At 37.9% G+C, this 14,661-nt stretch overlaps 2 long non-coding RNA genes across 2 annotated transcripts; one reads left to right on the forward strand and one right to left on the reverse strand.

Moving 5' to 3' along the window:
• The first annotated feature begins 4,040 nt into the window (after positions 1-4,040).
• Positions 4,041-12,779, forward strand: LOC122018594. The gene is made up of 3 exons (XR_006121834.1): positions 4,041-4,107; positions 4,321-4,418; positions 12,736-12,779. It is a non-coding gene; the product is annotated as an uncharacterized LOC122018594 (long non-coding RNA).
• LOC122018593 lies at positions 9,201-14,410 on the reverse strand. The gene is made up of 3 exons (XR_006121833.1): positions 13,918-14,410; positions 13,717-13,844; positions 9,201-9,513 (listed from the first exon to the last, which is right to left on the reverse strand). It is a non-coding gene; the product is annotated as an uncharacterized LOC122018593 (long non-coding RNA).
• Positions 14,411-14,661: the final 251 nt, after the last annotated feature.

The raw sequence follows: 14,661 nt of genomic DNA on the forward strand, positions 1-14,661 counted from the left end.
AGAATATGCAAGCTGCATAAGTCCATTTATGGACTAAAGCAAGCTTCTCAGAGCTGGAATCTTCGATTTGATGATGTGATCAAACGGTTTGATTTCATTAAGAATGAAGATGAACCCTGTGTCTACAAGAAGGTTGTTGGGAACACAGTTGTCTTCTTTGTATTGTATGTGGATGACATATTACTCAATGGGAATGACATCCCTTTGCTACAGTCTGTAAAGACTTGCCTGGGGAATTGTTTCTCAATGAAGGACTTAGGTGAAGCAGTCTGTATTCTAGGCATAAAGATCTATAGAGATAGATCTAAGAGATTGCTTGGCCTAAGTCAGAGTACATATATTGACAAGGTATTACTACAGTTTGCCATGCAGAATTCCAAGAAAGGATTTTTGCCAATGTTACATGGTGTGAGTCTTTCGAAGACTCAAGGTCCCTCTTCTAGAGAGGAGAGAGACCGCATGGATAAGATCCCTTATGCTTCAGCCATAGGATCTATTATGTACGCCATGCTATGTACTCGTCCTGATGTTTCGTATGCTTTGAGCATGACGAGCAGATACCAGTCAGATCTAGGTGAAGGTCACTGGATAGCGGTCAAGAATATTCTTAAGTACTTGAGAAGGACTAAAGAATATTTCTTGATATATGGAGGCGATGATGAGCTAGCTGTAAAGGGTTACAGTGATGCCAGCTTCCAAACTAACCAGGATGACTATAGATCACAGTCTGGGTTCGTGTTTTGCTTGAATGGTGGTGCTGTGAGCTGGAAGAGTTCGAAGCAGGACACAGTTGCTGATTCTACAATAGAGGTCGAGTATATTGCTGCATCAGAAGCAGCAAAGGAGGCAGTTTGGATCCGCAAGTTCATTACTAAGCTTGGGGTGGTTCCTAGCATAGCCGATCCTATAGAGCTTTATTGTGACAACAATGGAGCAATTGCATAGGCTAAGGAACCTCGCTCACACCAGCGGACCAAACACATACTACGGCGCTTCCATCTCATTCGAGAGATCATGGATAGAGGAGATGTGAAGATTTGTAGAGTATCCACAGAAGCTAACGTCGCTGATCCCTTAACCAAGGCTTTGGCGCAGAGAAAGCATGATGGTCACACTAGGTTATTGGACCTTAGAGCCTACACTGATTGGCACTAATGCTAGTGGGAGATTGTTAGTTAGAGCCCTAGAGCCAATCATATGATGATTGTTGTATGAACTAGATGTATCATATTCCTATATATTTATAAAGGTATTTATTTATGGTTATTATACTTACTTGTATTGGTGCCAATTAGCTAAGTATAATAGCGTCCTTGAGTAGAAGGTTCTTATCTATATCAATCGATTGGTTGAATCGATAGTGAGATGATATAGAGAACACTACTCTTAATCATTTCTAGTCAAGTATTAACATTCAGGGGTAATGTTAATGCGATGAGACTAGCATGTAGGTCAACTCGATGACTTGATCTCACAAGTCATGGATATAGAGATATCAAGTTGACACATGGGTATGCATTGGAGAATGTATACTGAATGACCCGCCATGAGAAAGTATCACGGATCGTTATATGAGTGTCATATACTTTCTCATGTGACTATTGGTATGACTATGAGTCCTTGGATCTGAAGTCACCATGGTTCCCTACATAAGGATTTGCATGCTTTGGCTTCGTCAAACGTCACCCGTAACTGGGTGGACTATAAAGGCGATTACTGGGTATGTAACAAATTATGCGGAGGGATGTGAGTGATGTAGATGAGATCTATCCCTCCTATATGACGGGAGTGACATCATCATTCTTGATAGAGTGAGACCACTAAGTGCATGACCATGCCCAAATGAGTCAATATGAGATATTGAGCTCATTTGTTTAGAGTGAGTCTACTTGGACTTCAAGATATAGATTGATTAGAGGATGGCACGGTCCATGCCTCAATTTAATCAATCTAGATGTCAAGGATAGAAGGACATTATCATATATTGTGAGGGTCACAATTAGTAGTCACAAGGTGATGTTGGATCTCAACATTCTTGTAACTTAGGTAGTAATGATGTGTTGCTAGATACCGCTCATTACTTATGCTTCTAAATGGGTTTAGGAGCATTGCCAACGTTACAAGAACCTATAGGGTCATACACAAAGGGCATTTAGATGGAGAATAGGTTCATATGATGAACCAAGAGGATTAGGTTCATGTGATGAACCAAATTGGATTAAGAGTAATCCAAAATAAACTAATTGAGTTGGACTCAATTTGATTCATGTCTCGAATGAGTCTAATTTAGACTTGGATTCATTGAGTCGATTTAATTCAATGAATATAAATTCATTAAATTAAATTGGTTTGAATCAAATGGTTAGATTTGATCAACTATGGGAGATAAGTGGTGAAGTTTGACTTGACTTGAGAAAGAAGATGAAGGGTCAAGTTTGACTTGACCAAATGCCACTTCATTGGCCAAGTTTGACTTGACCAAATGCCACTTGGCATGGGCCGGCCAATGATGATGTTCCACATCATCAAGGTGTGCCACTTCATGAGAGAGACCAAGAGTCATGACTCTTGGTATTTCATGGAGGTTTAAAAACCTCCATGTGTGGCCGACCACATTAAGGGATCACATTAGTGTGCATTCAAGCTATCTTCTTCTTCCTCCTCTCCTCTCTTGCTCTCCCTTTCTTCCTCCATTGCCAAGACTCCTTGGGGTGCTAGCACACTCTAAGGTTTCCTCTCCATCTCTTGTTCGTGTGGATACTTCTAGAGGTGTGTACACTTGAACACACTTGAGATCCGACGGACCTTGGATGAGCGGGATTTGTGAAGGGCTTCGCTTCAAAGGTATACTTCCTTTTTCATGTAGATCTAAAGTAGATCTAGGATAACAAATATGTACATGTAAAATTTTATATATATCTTCGCACGGATCCGTGGCAAGACTTTGGAGTTTTCGCAACGCAAAAAGTGGTTTTTGCGACCCGAAAGTCCCAACATTAAGGTGCCAAATTTATCATTTCTCCTCTTTCAGTTGATGCAGGTTGACATTTTTCTACCTAAACATTTTCTGCCACCTATTATTAGACTTTGTGGAAAACTTGAGATGTTGGACAGATTGCTTCCCAAGCTCAAAGTAACTGCTTATCGAGTATGTCAACTTTACAGTTTTTTATCAACATCTTTTTTTCTTCTTCTCGTCAGTGTATTTAGCTATATCTTTATGGTCATTTTATTGTTCAAAACTTATATTTTATAATCCTAGAGATCCATATTCCAATGTTGGTGTTTGTAAATATTGTCTTGGCACAGCCTGACTTCTCTTATGTTCAATCACTTTCATCATCTTATATGGGTTGTATGTATTTTTGTGTGTCTGTGTATGCATGTCTATATATATATATATATATATATATATATAACTATTACATCTTTTTTCTACATGTAACTCATGATCTTATACTATACTTGCATGGAAAGAAAGGTTTGTGATGCTTAGCCTAATTTTGTTACATTTCATTTTTTTAGTTGGAGATTTTTTTTTGTTTCATCCAAAATCAATGCTTGTTAGATTAGATGTTTCCTCACTGAATGGTGCCAGGTTCTTTTTTTCTCAACAATGACGAGGTTGCTGGATGTCATGGAGGATTATCTGTGGGAAACGATATAGGTACCTTTGTTTGAATGGACACACCTCTAGCCTTGACCGTGGAGCTTTAGTTGATGAATTAAACCGTTCTGACTCACAAGCATTCATATTTCTCCTAAGGTTTTCTATTTTTTCACATCAAATGGAAAATTAAATATTTTCCATCTTTAGTATATTCTTTGTGATTCGTTGTCTGATATTGTTGTGTCACTGATGCTTTTATTAGCATTCGAGCTGGAGGGGTTGGTGTAAATCTTCAAGCTGTAGATACTGTCATCCTATTTGACGCTGACTGGAATCCACAGGCAATATTCACTTCTTGGGATCCTATTTATAACTATTGTTAGTTTAGGATTGTCATCTAACGTTTTTCCCTGAGGATGTAGGTTGATTTGCAAGCTCAAGCAAGGTCCCACCGAATTGGACAAAAGAGGGATGTACTTGTTCTACGGTTGGAGACAGTATGTTGTATATTCATTAGTAAAGCTTACATAAAGGATGCTGATATCATACTTGCCACTTTATAAACAATTTTTTTTACAATTGTCTTTTTTTCCCTTGATTTTTCTGTCAATGAATATCCTAAAATGTTTTCTTTGAACTTATTTTTGTAACAATTGTCTTTTCTAGTTTATATATAATTTTTGTTCTTGTTCTTGCCTCGATGTGTGCAGGTACATACTGTTGAAGAACAAGTAAGGGCTGCCGCAGAACACAAACTCGGTGTTGCTAATCTGAGCATCACTACAGGATTCTTTGACAATAACACAAGGTACTTTGGTATTCTCCTATGCACCAAATTGTAAACTCCAACCAACTGTGATCTTTGATGCTTTTATAACTAGCTAATTTACAATTTTACTAATATGTTAATAATATATAAGTTAACTTGGCATAAGGACCACATACTTTGCAACACAAGAAACACTTATTAAGATTACGTTTAGCTTTAAGCATCTTTAAGGACATACCTTGTATATTTTTTTCAGGGGCTTTACCTATTTATTCAAGAAAAGTTGTAGTTAGTTACTTTTTAAGGACATACGAATTCAAAATCATTGTCGTAGGGAAATGTATTTTACAACACTGTCAGTTACAACAGTTTTTTGACCCTACAATAACAGAAAATATCCGTTGTCATATACCTTTTTTATTGTAGTGCAACCTTTAGTTTGTGTTTTGTTTTGAGTTACAAGTGACATAAATGATTTATTTGTTGTGCTGGACTTGTATCCAAGCCTAGATTTGTTGTATACAACTTTTTGATTTTTTAGAATTAAATATAAATTTTTAGATCTAGTTGTAAAGTTTTGACAACCTTTTAAGTTTATTAATTTTAATTTTTAATATTGAGTTTTCCTCTTCAAGTTTTACAACTTGATTTGAATTAGAATTTTCATTTTGTTCCTTAAGGTGTTGATTTTCCTCAAGAAGCATCTTATTTTGATTTTCATTTTTAGTTAGTTTTCAATTTAAGCATGCAATGACTTTAAAAACCTTTTTTTCTTAAATTAAAGCATACCTCATCAGAACCTTCAGAAATGAGTACGGACTCGTGGTTTGATTCAGGTTCGGACCCGTCTTCTGATTCGTTCTCCGATTCTGATTCGCGGGCCATCAGCGTGAGGTAACTTCGGTGCTTCTAATCTTCAGCATCTGATTCATCTGATGATTTGCCCCATGTCATCTTGAGTGCTTTCTTCTTGGTTGTTTTGTTTTTGTCATTCTTCAGCTTTGGGCACTCGTTCTTGTAATGACCCTTCTTGTTGCATCTGAAGTAGGTCACATTTTTTGGTTTGTTAGTGGAGTTGATCTTCTGCAAGTCATTTCTGCTGAAGTTATTCTTTCTCTCGGTGAATATTTTTCTTACTAAGTTCACCAGGTATTCTTCATCTTCTGAGTCTTGGTCAGACTCACCTTCAGATTCATGCTTGGTTCTTGACTTTTCCTTAGAGGAACCTGTAAAAAGAGCAATTCCTTTCTCAGCCTGTTTTGAGTTAGTTTGCTCATGGAGTTCGAGTTCACAAAATAATTCGTCAAGTTTTAATTTAGAAATATTCTTCAAAATCTTGTAAGCATCCACGATGGATGCCCACAATGCATTTCGAGGAAATACGTTTAGGGCGTACCTTATTAGATCACAATTCTCCATTTGGTGGCCGATAGTGTGACGTCCATTGAGGATGTCCATTATCCTCGCGTGGAGTTGGCTCACAGATTCTCCTTCCTACATTTTAATATTAAATAACTTATTCAAGTAGAGATCTTGTTTGGTTACCTTCGCATCCCTGGTTCCCTCATGCAGTTCGATGAGCTTATCCCACAGTTCTTTTGCATTTTCATGTGGACAGATGCGGTTCAGTTCCTCCTTTGTTAGCGCACACTAGAGGGTGTTGAGAGCTTTAAAGTCTATTTGGGCTTTCTTCTTCATCTTCGAATTCCACTGTTTCGGGTCCATTGGATTTCCAGAGTTGTCGACGGGAGCCTTATTGCCTCTGGTGATGCTGAACCACTAGTTGAAGTCGGTCTTTAGATAGACCTCCATTTGCTTCTTCTAATATGGGAAGTCATCGTCATTGAAGAGGGGAGGACGGACAATGTTGAATCCCTCAATTTGGGTCATAATTCCTGTATACAAAGAAATAAGGAAGAGAATCCCAAGACTTGATCTTTGATTTAGCAGTCTGGGAGAAAAAGTAAAAATTTAAGATTGAATTGGTGTTGCACCAGTTCAGTTTAATTTTCTACGAAAAGAAATTTTTCAAAGAGGTAATTATACTAATTTGGATTATGTTGAAAACCTTAAAATTGAAAAGAAAAAAAAATCACCCCCTTTGCCTGATTAGTGGTTGCACTAAATCAGAGCAGTATCTGCTCTAATAACACTTGTTGGATCATAAAGTTCGCTAGGGGAGGGGGGTGAATAGCGATCGTTGAAACTTAATCGAGTAAGCAGCGAAAATAGAAAAATAAGAACAATGCTAACACACCAAGTTTTTACTTGGTTCGGAGTCTTCATCGACTCCTACTCCAAGGCCCGCACTCGTTTAGTGCTTTCGTTAGACAATCTACTAATAGTTCGTGAAAAGAGTTACAAGATTAGTACAAGAACTATAAAACTAAATTACTGACAATAAGGAAATTAAAACTAAGTCGCAGGTTGTTGGAGGTGTTTCGCAGCATCGCAGGAGCGTCTTTGGAGCAGTGCGCAATAGAGCAATCGTGGTACAAAGTTGTGTTTGGCTCTTGGTGGAAGATTACTTATATAAGCAATTACGGGCGCCTGGATCCCTTCCGGGCGTCTGGACCGTGACGTCGGCCTAGCCAATCAGCGTGCTCCACATTTGCGATGAGATAGAGTTTTGCATTCCGGGCGGTCGGACCAGCTCCGGGCGTTCGGATCCCTTCCAAGCACCTGGACCCCTTTTTCCGACAAAGCTTTTTCCTGCAAGAAAAAGATTAGTCTGAGGCAATAAACATTATACTATCCTGCAAAATAAAAGTTAGCACAATTTATAAAAAATAGAGTAGTAATTAGATTCTGTCTCCTCGAGACCAGAATCTAGTCAAGATCTCAATTTAGATTTCTGAAATGGATCTAAGTTGGATCAATGCCTAATTTTCCCTCAAACGGGGAAAGCGTCCTCACCAAGTCACTCCCCTCTAGTTACTTACCTTAACTTACCATTTTGCTAGACATCCGGTTAGCCTGTCGATCTGTCTAGGCTTCGTGCCAACAATCTAATCGGCTCATTGACCTAGCTGGACTTCGTGCCAGATATCCGGTTAGCCCGTCGACCTATCTGGACTTTGTACCAGCTATCCGGCTAGCCCGTCGACCTAGCTGGATTTCTTGCCAGATATCCAATCAACTTGTCAACCTATCTGGACTTCTCCTGCACACTTAGTTACATTGTTAGATCATAATAAACCTAACTTAACTTACTTTATCATTTATCAAAGCCTGAGTTCGACCGTTAGTGCAACCTACACCAACAGGATGGCTAACCGATTGGGTTGGATTAATTTATAAGTGCTAGTACCCCAAGGTAGTTTTGATGTAGTCAACCGAGTTAAGTTAGGTTCTGTGTTTGTTTGATGTCTTATGTCTAACTGTGTAGGAACTTAGGAGCATAGGAAGTCGAGCGAAAGATGTAATTAGCGAGAAGGATGGCCTGAGAGAGAGTCGATGGGCTTGGTGCGTCTGAAGGACGAAGTGCTATGGAAGAGTACGCTAGTGGACGAGAAAGAAGCGCGTAACATTTTCGAGGGACGAGAAGTTGAAGCAGAAGCTTGCTTGAGGAGAAAGCAAGAAAGTAGGTTCAGGTGAGCCCTATTCTGAGTGATTAAAATCACCTAAGTGAATGGAGATGGAATGGGGAGAAATCGGACAGTCAACGGTCTATTGACTATTTAGGCACCTAGACCAAGTCCAAGCTCCCGGACGGTCCGAGCGCCTGGACCCCCTAGGCACCCCTAGGGTTTCCTCAACGAGCGCTGTTCGAAGGGGGATGTGTCATCATAGTCTGGGTGCCCGAACCTAGCCCGGGAGCTCACACCAGAAAAGTCTATCTTTGCTGAGTCGTTATGAACTGTTGCATCATGGATAAAACTTTAGCCACGTCTAGGCACCTGGAGCCCTTCAGGGCATCCAGAGCACTTCTAGGCGCTCAGAGCTATCACATCAGCAAATAGTTATATTCGATCAGTAGGCTATAAATAGAGCCCTGGTCTCAGTAGTTCCACAATTAACTTGTCATCGAATTTCTTTAGTGTTCTACTACTCTAATGAACTGTCAAGGTTGTAAGAGGTTACTTTACCCGAAGGAAATTTTCATAGTCTTGCATTAACAATCTTCTGATTGTAAACTAAGTAAATTTCTATACCTCTTTCCTTAATTAATTAGCTTATTGATTCTTTTTATACAAGTGTTTGTCTTAATCAAGATATAAGATCGAGAAAGATTTGGTCATATTTTTTTAGAGCAATTCACCCCCTCTTGTCGGGCACTCAGGTCCTAACAAGTGGTATTAAAACCAGGCTCGCTTCAAAAGGACTAACAACCATTCAAACTAAAAGAAATGGCCAGATCCAGCATTTACCAGCCAAAATTTGAGGGAGATTTTGTAACGTGAAAAAAACACATAGAGGCATTCTTTAAGACTAATTTTGAAATATTAATATTTATAAAATGTGATTTTGTATCTCCTATGGATCAGCATGGAGTCAAGAAAGAAGAATACACATGGACGAAGAAGGAATAAGCCGACTTCATAGCTAATAAGAAAGCAAAGTTCCATTTGCTTAGTGTTCTTCCACCCCAGGAGGTCAGCCAGATTAAATCTACGACTCCACCAAATATCTCTAGGAAAAATTCCTGGAGCTTCATGAATGTCACGCCCCAGAGGAGTCTTTGCCAGACGAAAATCCGATAACATCTCCCCTGTATTAGTGACAATCTGAAGCATATATACATATCCATATCACCATATATATTAGCCCACATGGCTGGAATATACACAACCATGCAGTTATATACTCAGCCCACTCAGCTGGAACAAAACAATCACAACCACATAGTTATATATATTAAACATCCCACATGGCTGTACAAAACACAGCGGGATCACAAAATAATGATCACAAAACTACGATACAACTAACTGCGAGCCGGCTCGGCTTGACACCATAATATTAAACCAAATATAAGAAACCACAAAGCAGACCTCTAAACAAAAGATACAAATACATGAATAAGTCGAAAGCCAATATTAAGAGCGGAAGCAATAATGGAAGAGTCGCTCAATATGACATGGGACTGGCGGACTGGATCTCCAGGCGACTCCATAAATCCTTTACCTGCTACCTGGCGAAATAAACCAGTTTACAGGGTGGTGAATACTAAGACTCAGCGAGTAATAGACAGATAGTGCATGAACATAATAAAGAACTAGAAATACAAAGATATGCAGTCTCATAGGGAAAATAGCAGATACTAAAGTGATATCATAACAATGTCCACACCTGAAACCATATCCTAAACTAGTAATAGAATGTCAAAAGTAGTACAAACTACTCATAACTACAAGGGTAACATGTGAGGTATATACATATTACCAATAAGTAAGCCAGTGTCTAATCACAAATAACAGATATATATCTCAACATATGTAAGCATGACAGCGCAAGTAAGCAACAACAGCATAAGCAAGTATAATAACAAAAGTGTATGCACGGATGGTCACTCCCACCCACCCCTTTGCACCATGACCCCTGTATGGTCGAGAGGTTGGGTCAGTGATAGACTGTACACCACTCCAACTACCACTACTCTCGAGTGGCCGAGGGGATAATTGTATAGTAGCTAACTAGCTAAGTTTGCGACGGGGGTCCCTGCTGCCCGTAACTCCAGCTATCACTACCCCTAAGTGAGCTAGTGGGGGCACGACAGGACAAGCGACACACTTCAGCTACCACTGCCCTTGAGTGGCCGAGTGTGCGGCCCTGCCCAATGACCCTCTCAACCACAAGGGAGATATGGTCACCGGCATGCATGCAATGACATGATACATAAAATGCAACAGTCATCATATATATATAAACAGAAATCAGGTATGCTACATGGAGCCCGCATGCTCTATAAGAAACATGAATAAACATCAGTCAAAGCAAGTAAGTCTGGTATCTAGTATCTATATATATCCAGTATCTAGTATCTGCTAAATATCATAGATAACAATGAGAAACTGTATAGATATAGAAACAAGTAGCTCAAAGATCGAGTGGATAAGCATCAAGCACTGGAGAAAGATACGAGTTGTAACGACCCAATTTTCCTTATTATGAGTTCTAAAAGTTCTTAAAAATATTTAGAAATACTTTAGAAAAATACTAGAGATTTTTAGAAATTTTTAGAGTATTTTTATGTAATTTTTGGAGGTCGTTTGATATTTTTACTAAACGAAGGAAGTTTCGACAAAAAAATGTTCAAGCTGAGAATTGAACCCACGACCTTTGACTCGGTCAAAACTCGGCTGACCAGGTGTGCAAACGGATTTTTCTGTTTAGAAAAGGTACCGAATTTATTTAAGATAGTTAACAGAATATTGGATTATAAAAGGGATAAGTTGATCTTGGATTTGTCTGTTTAGAAAAGGTAGCGAATTTATTTAAGATAGTTAACAGAATATTATAAAAGAGATAAATTGATGTTGGATTTGTCTGTTTAGAAAAGGTAATGAATTTATTTAAGATAGTTAACAGAATATTAGATTATAAAAGGGATAAGTTGATATTGGATTTGTCTGTTTAGAAAAGATAGCGAATTTATTTAAGGAGTTAACAGAAATATTAAGTTATAAAAAGGATAAGTTGATGCTCTGTTTTCCCGTGACCTAATTCATTATCTCCTTCTCTTCTGCGTACGATGGTGGAGCTCAGGCAGAAAAACGAAAGAAAGTTAGGGCATCGTCTCCAGCGGCCGGCCAAGGTCCTAGAAGCCCTTTTTATTCGGTTGTGAGTCCAAGAAGCAAGGTAAGTGCTTCTCACCTGCAGTAGGAGTAGTTTCGGACCTTTGTTCTTCTTGAATTCAAAGCATGAGAAGCGCTTATAGTGCAGATTTTTAATTAAGCCTATAGTGCAGATTTTTAATTAAGCTTATAGTGCAGATTTTTATATAGGCTTATAGTGCAGATTTTAATTAAGCTTGTAGTGCAGATTTTTAATTAACCCTATAGTGCAGATTTTTAATCAAGCTTATAGTGCAGATTTTTATATAGGCTTATAGTGCAGATTTTAATTAAGCTTGTAGTGCAGATTTTTAATTAAGCCTATAGTGCAGATTTTAATTAAGCTTATAGTGCAGATTTTTAATTAAGCTTATAGTGTAGATTTTAATTAAGCCTATAGTACATATTTTAATTAAGCTTATAGTGCAGATTTTAATTAAGCTTATAGTGCAGATTTCAATTAAGCTTATAGTGCAGATTTTTATGTAAGCTTACAGTGCAGATTTTAATTAAGCTTGTAGTGCAGATTTCTTAGATCTTAAAATGCAGATTTCTTTAGAGCAGATTTCTTTAGAGCTTGTAGTGCAGATTTCTTAAGAGCTTATGGTACAGATTTTTTAAAAGTTTATAGTGCAGATTTTTTGTGGAACTTGTAGTGCAGATTTTTGGTGGAATTTATAGTGTAAATTTTTGGTGGAACTTGTAGTGCAGATTTTTGGTGGAACTTATAGTGCAGTTTTTAAAGAAAAAAATTATAGTGCAGTTTGGTTAAGTATTATAGTGCAGAATTTATGTTTGCATAGTATGCAGAAATAGTGTAGCATAGAATGCAGAATCTTGATTAGTATAGTATGCAGAATTTTGATTAGCATAGTATGCAGATTTTTGTTTATGCATTTCAAAGTTAGAATTTGTTTAAACATTTCAGTTTTTAAAGAACCATTCTTTTATTAGAAGTATTAACAAGTGTAAGAAAGATAAAGAAAAAAAAGAGAAAGACCAAGGCCTTAAGTAAATCCCAAAGTCAAGACTTTAGGGATTTTGGCACACAAGGTGCTTAAAGAAAATGTCGAGGCATTATATATTAGAAGTAATAAAAGATAACAAGTATTTTACTTTATTTAAGAGGCTAGTACCCGACTTCCGAGGTTGTCGTTAAACAAATCCAGGTGTCCAATTCCGAGGTCTTGGCCCTGGTAGATCGAGGTTTACTCTTTTAGGATTGGTGGCTCGCTACTCCAACTTATTAGGGAACGCGCATAAGATGGTACTACGCCTGGACCCAAGAAGAAAGTTGATTATTATTTTGAAGTATTAAAGTATAAGCTTTTAAACAAGTGAAATAAGATTCAGAAAGTGTTTAAAATTCAGCAAGATTATGCTAACATGATTGTATAGATTTATTTTACACGTTTAGCATTTCAGTATGTTTCTTTTGCTTGTAGATGAGCATGAGAAGTTTTCCTTTTGAGCATTCAGCTTTTAGATTTCAGTATATTCACATGCATATTCGAGTTTTGTGAGTTAGATAACGCTTACTAAGCAATTTTGCTTATAGATGCATTTTCCTCTTACTGCAGATAAAGGAAATGAAAAGTTATAGCAAAGGAAGACGACAAGGAGGTGCGGATGGATGTGTGATGCCTAGACTATAGAAGTCTTGGGACCTAGCATAAGAATTTATTAAGATTGTCATTTATTAAGAATGTATTAGATGAGTCATTTAGTCTTCCGCTGCTAGTTAATTGTATGTTTTGAGTTCTCCGAGAGTTTTAGGAATTACTATTAACATGTGTGCAATGTTAGTTAAGTAAAGTTAGTAGTCCAGTAGCGCTTCACCCTCACAGTCTAGTAGTGAGGAGGGTGGGGTGTTACACGAGTGGAGTCAAGATAAACACAGTAAGTATCTGAATATATAGCTCATGCACTAAGATTAATGTACTAAAGAGACAAAGCAGGAAGTACCTGCCTTTATATGTCGATCATGCTAAAGAATCTCACATTAAAACACTCATCTCAAATCAACATCTTGCAAATCACATGATGTATAATTTAGCTAATCACATATACAACTAGCTAAATCTAAAACTTAATCCTAAATTTGATTAGGAAACCATGTTTAATTCTACCAAATTATCCAAATCTAATTAGATAATAAGTCCACCCTTAATCCATCACAAAAATGCAACCAAATCTCTATACACAACCTATACTGAATCGGATAACAACTCCCTTATTTCAATCCAATTTCCTATAGATATAATCATGCTATAATTAACCCCATTAAATCATCTATCAACTATTCTTAAATTAATCCACCTTAATAATCCTCCAAATACATGATTCATTAATCATTCTATTTACCATTCAACAGATCTAATTAATATCAGCAACTTCATCATTAATAGAAAATTAATCTCTACAAAACAACCTCCAAGTTTTATCATTCCTGAATCCATGGCTAATTTCCAATTCCATATACTAAGATTGTTTACTCCCATAACTACCACTAATCAAATTCCAAATACATGAGTGAACAACATAGGAAAAGATTCTCATACCTCACAACATCTTGCAGTGGATAGTCACTGCCCTAGCAGCGGCTCACAACGAAAGATGGCCGCTAATGGCATTGTCAATGTGAACAAAGGAGACAAGAGGAATTAAGGCATTTCATCAAACATACATCCTACATCACCAACATAACCAAATGAGAAATACAAAATTAGTTCTCTACAACCCCAAAAATCAAAATGCCTTACCACAATTTCATATTGGTAGATCCCTATCTGACGAAAACCCAACAAAATGTGGTTGTGGATCTTCTAGTGGCCGAAAAGGAAATTGGGTGATGGCCATGGTAGACGATCGCCTGAGATCTCGTAAGGAGGAAGAAATCACCTGAGATCGGGCGAATCTGCAACGTCAGTGGCATGCAATCGATCAGCAATGGGGAGTGGAGGAAGAATGTTGACCGGAGTAGTGCATCACAAAGATCAGAGACGCGATGCACAGTGATGCAACAAGGGAAAATCGACGCTAGGGCTCGGCCTTTCCCTTTCTTGGCTGAAGATCTGCTCACATGGTGTGACGACCCGCGGAGGAAGACGATCCATCAGCCTCTGGGGATCGGCAGAGGAGAAAAGTAGCTCGGCGTCGGTGAGAAGAGATGGAGGTTTGGGCATGGGTGAAGAAGATGAGGAAGGGGATCGGGTGAGGAGGTGTGCGGCAGTGAGCGAGAAGAAAAGAAAAAGAATCGGGAATTTTGTACTTAGGTTTAAATTCATTAAAAAATAAGTTAACTCCTCAATAAACTCCCACTTTAATTAGATATTCTAAATAGGCATCGAGCCCAATTGATTCATCTCCTAAGCCCAATTGATTCATCCCCTTAAACATGTTATACAAACTCTATTTAAATCCTAAAAAATTTATAAAATTTTCTAAAAAATCCAATAAGATCATTTCTCAAATAACCTTATTATTTAATTAATATTTGGGTACTA

Source organism: Zingiber officinale, chromosome 9A (genome assembly GCF_018446385.1).
Source record: "Zingiber officinale cultivar Zhangliang chromosome 9A, Zo_v1.1, whole genome shotgun sequence".
Classification (NCBI taxonomy): Eukaryota; Viridiplantae; Streptophyta; class Magnoliopsida; order Zingiberales; family Zingiberaceae; genus Zingiber; species Zingiber officinale.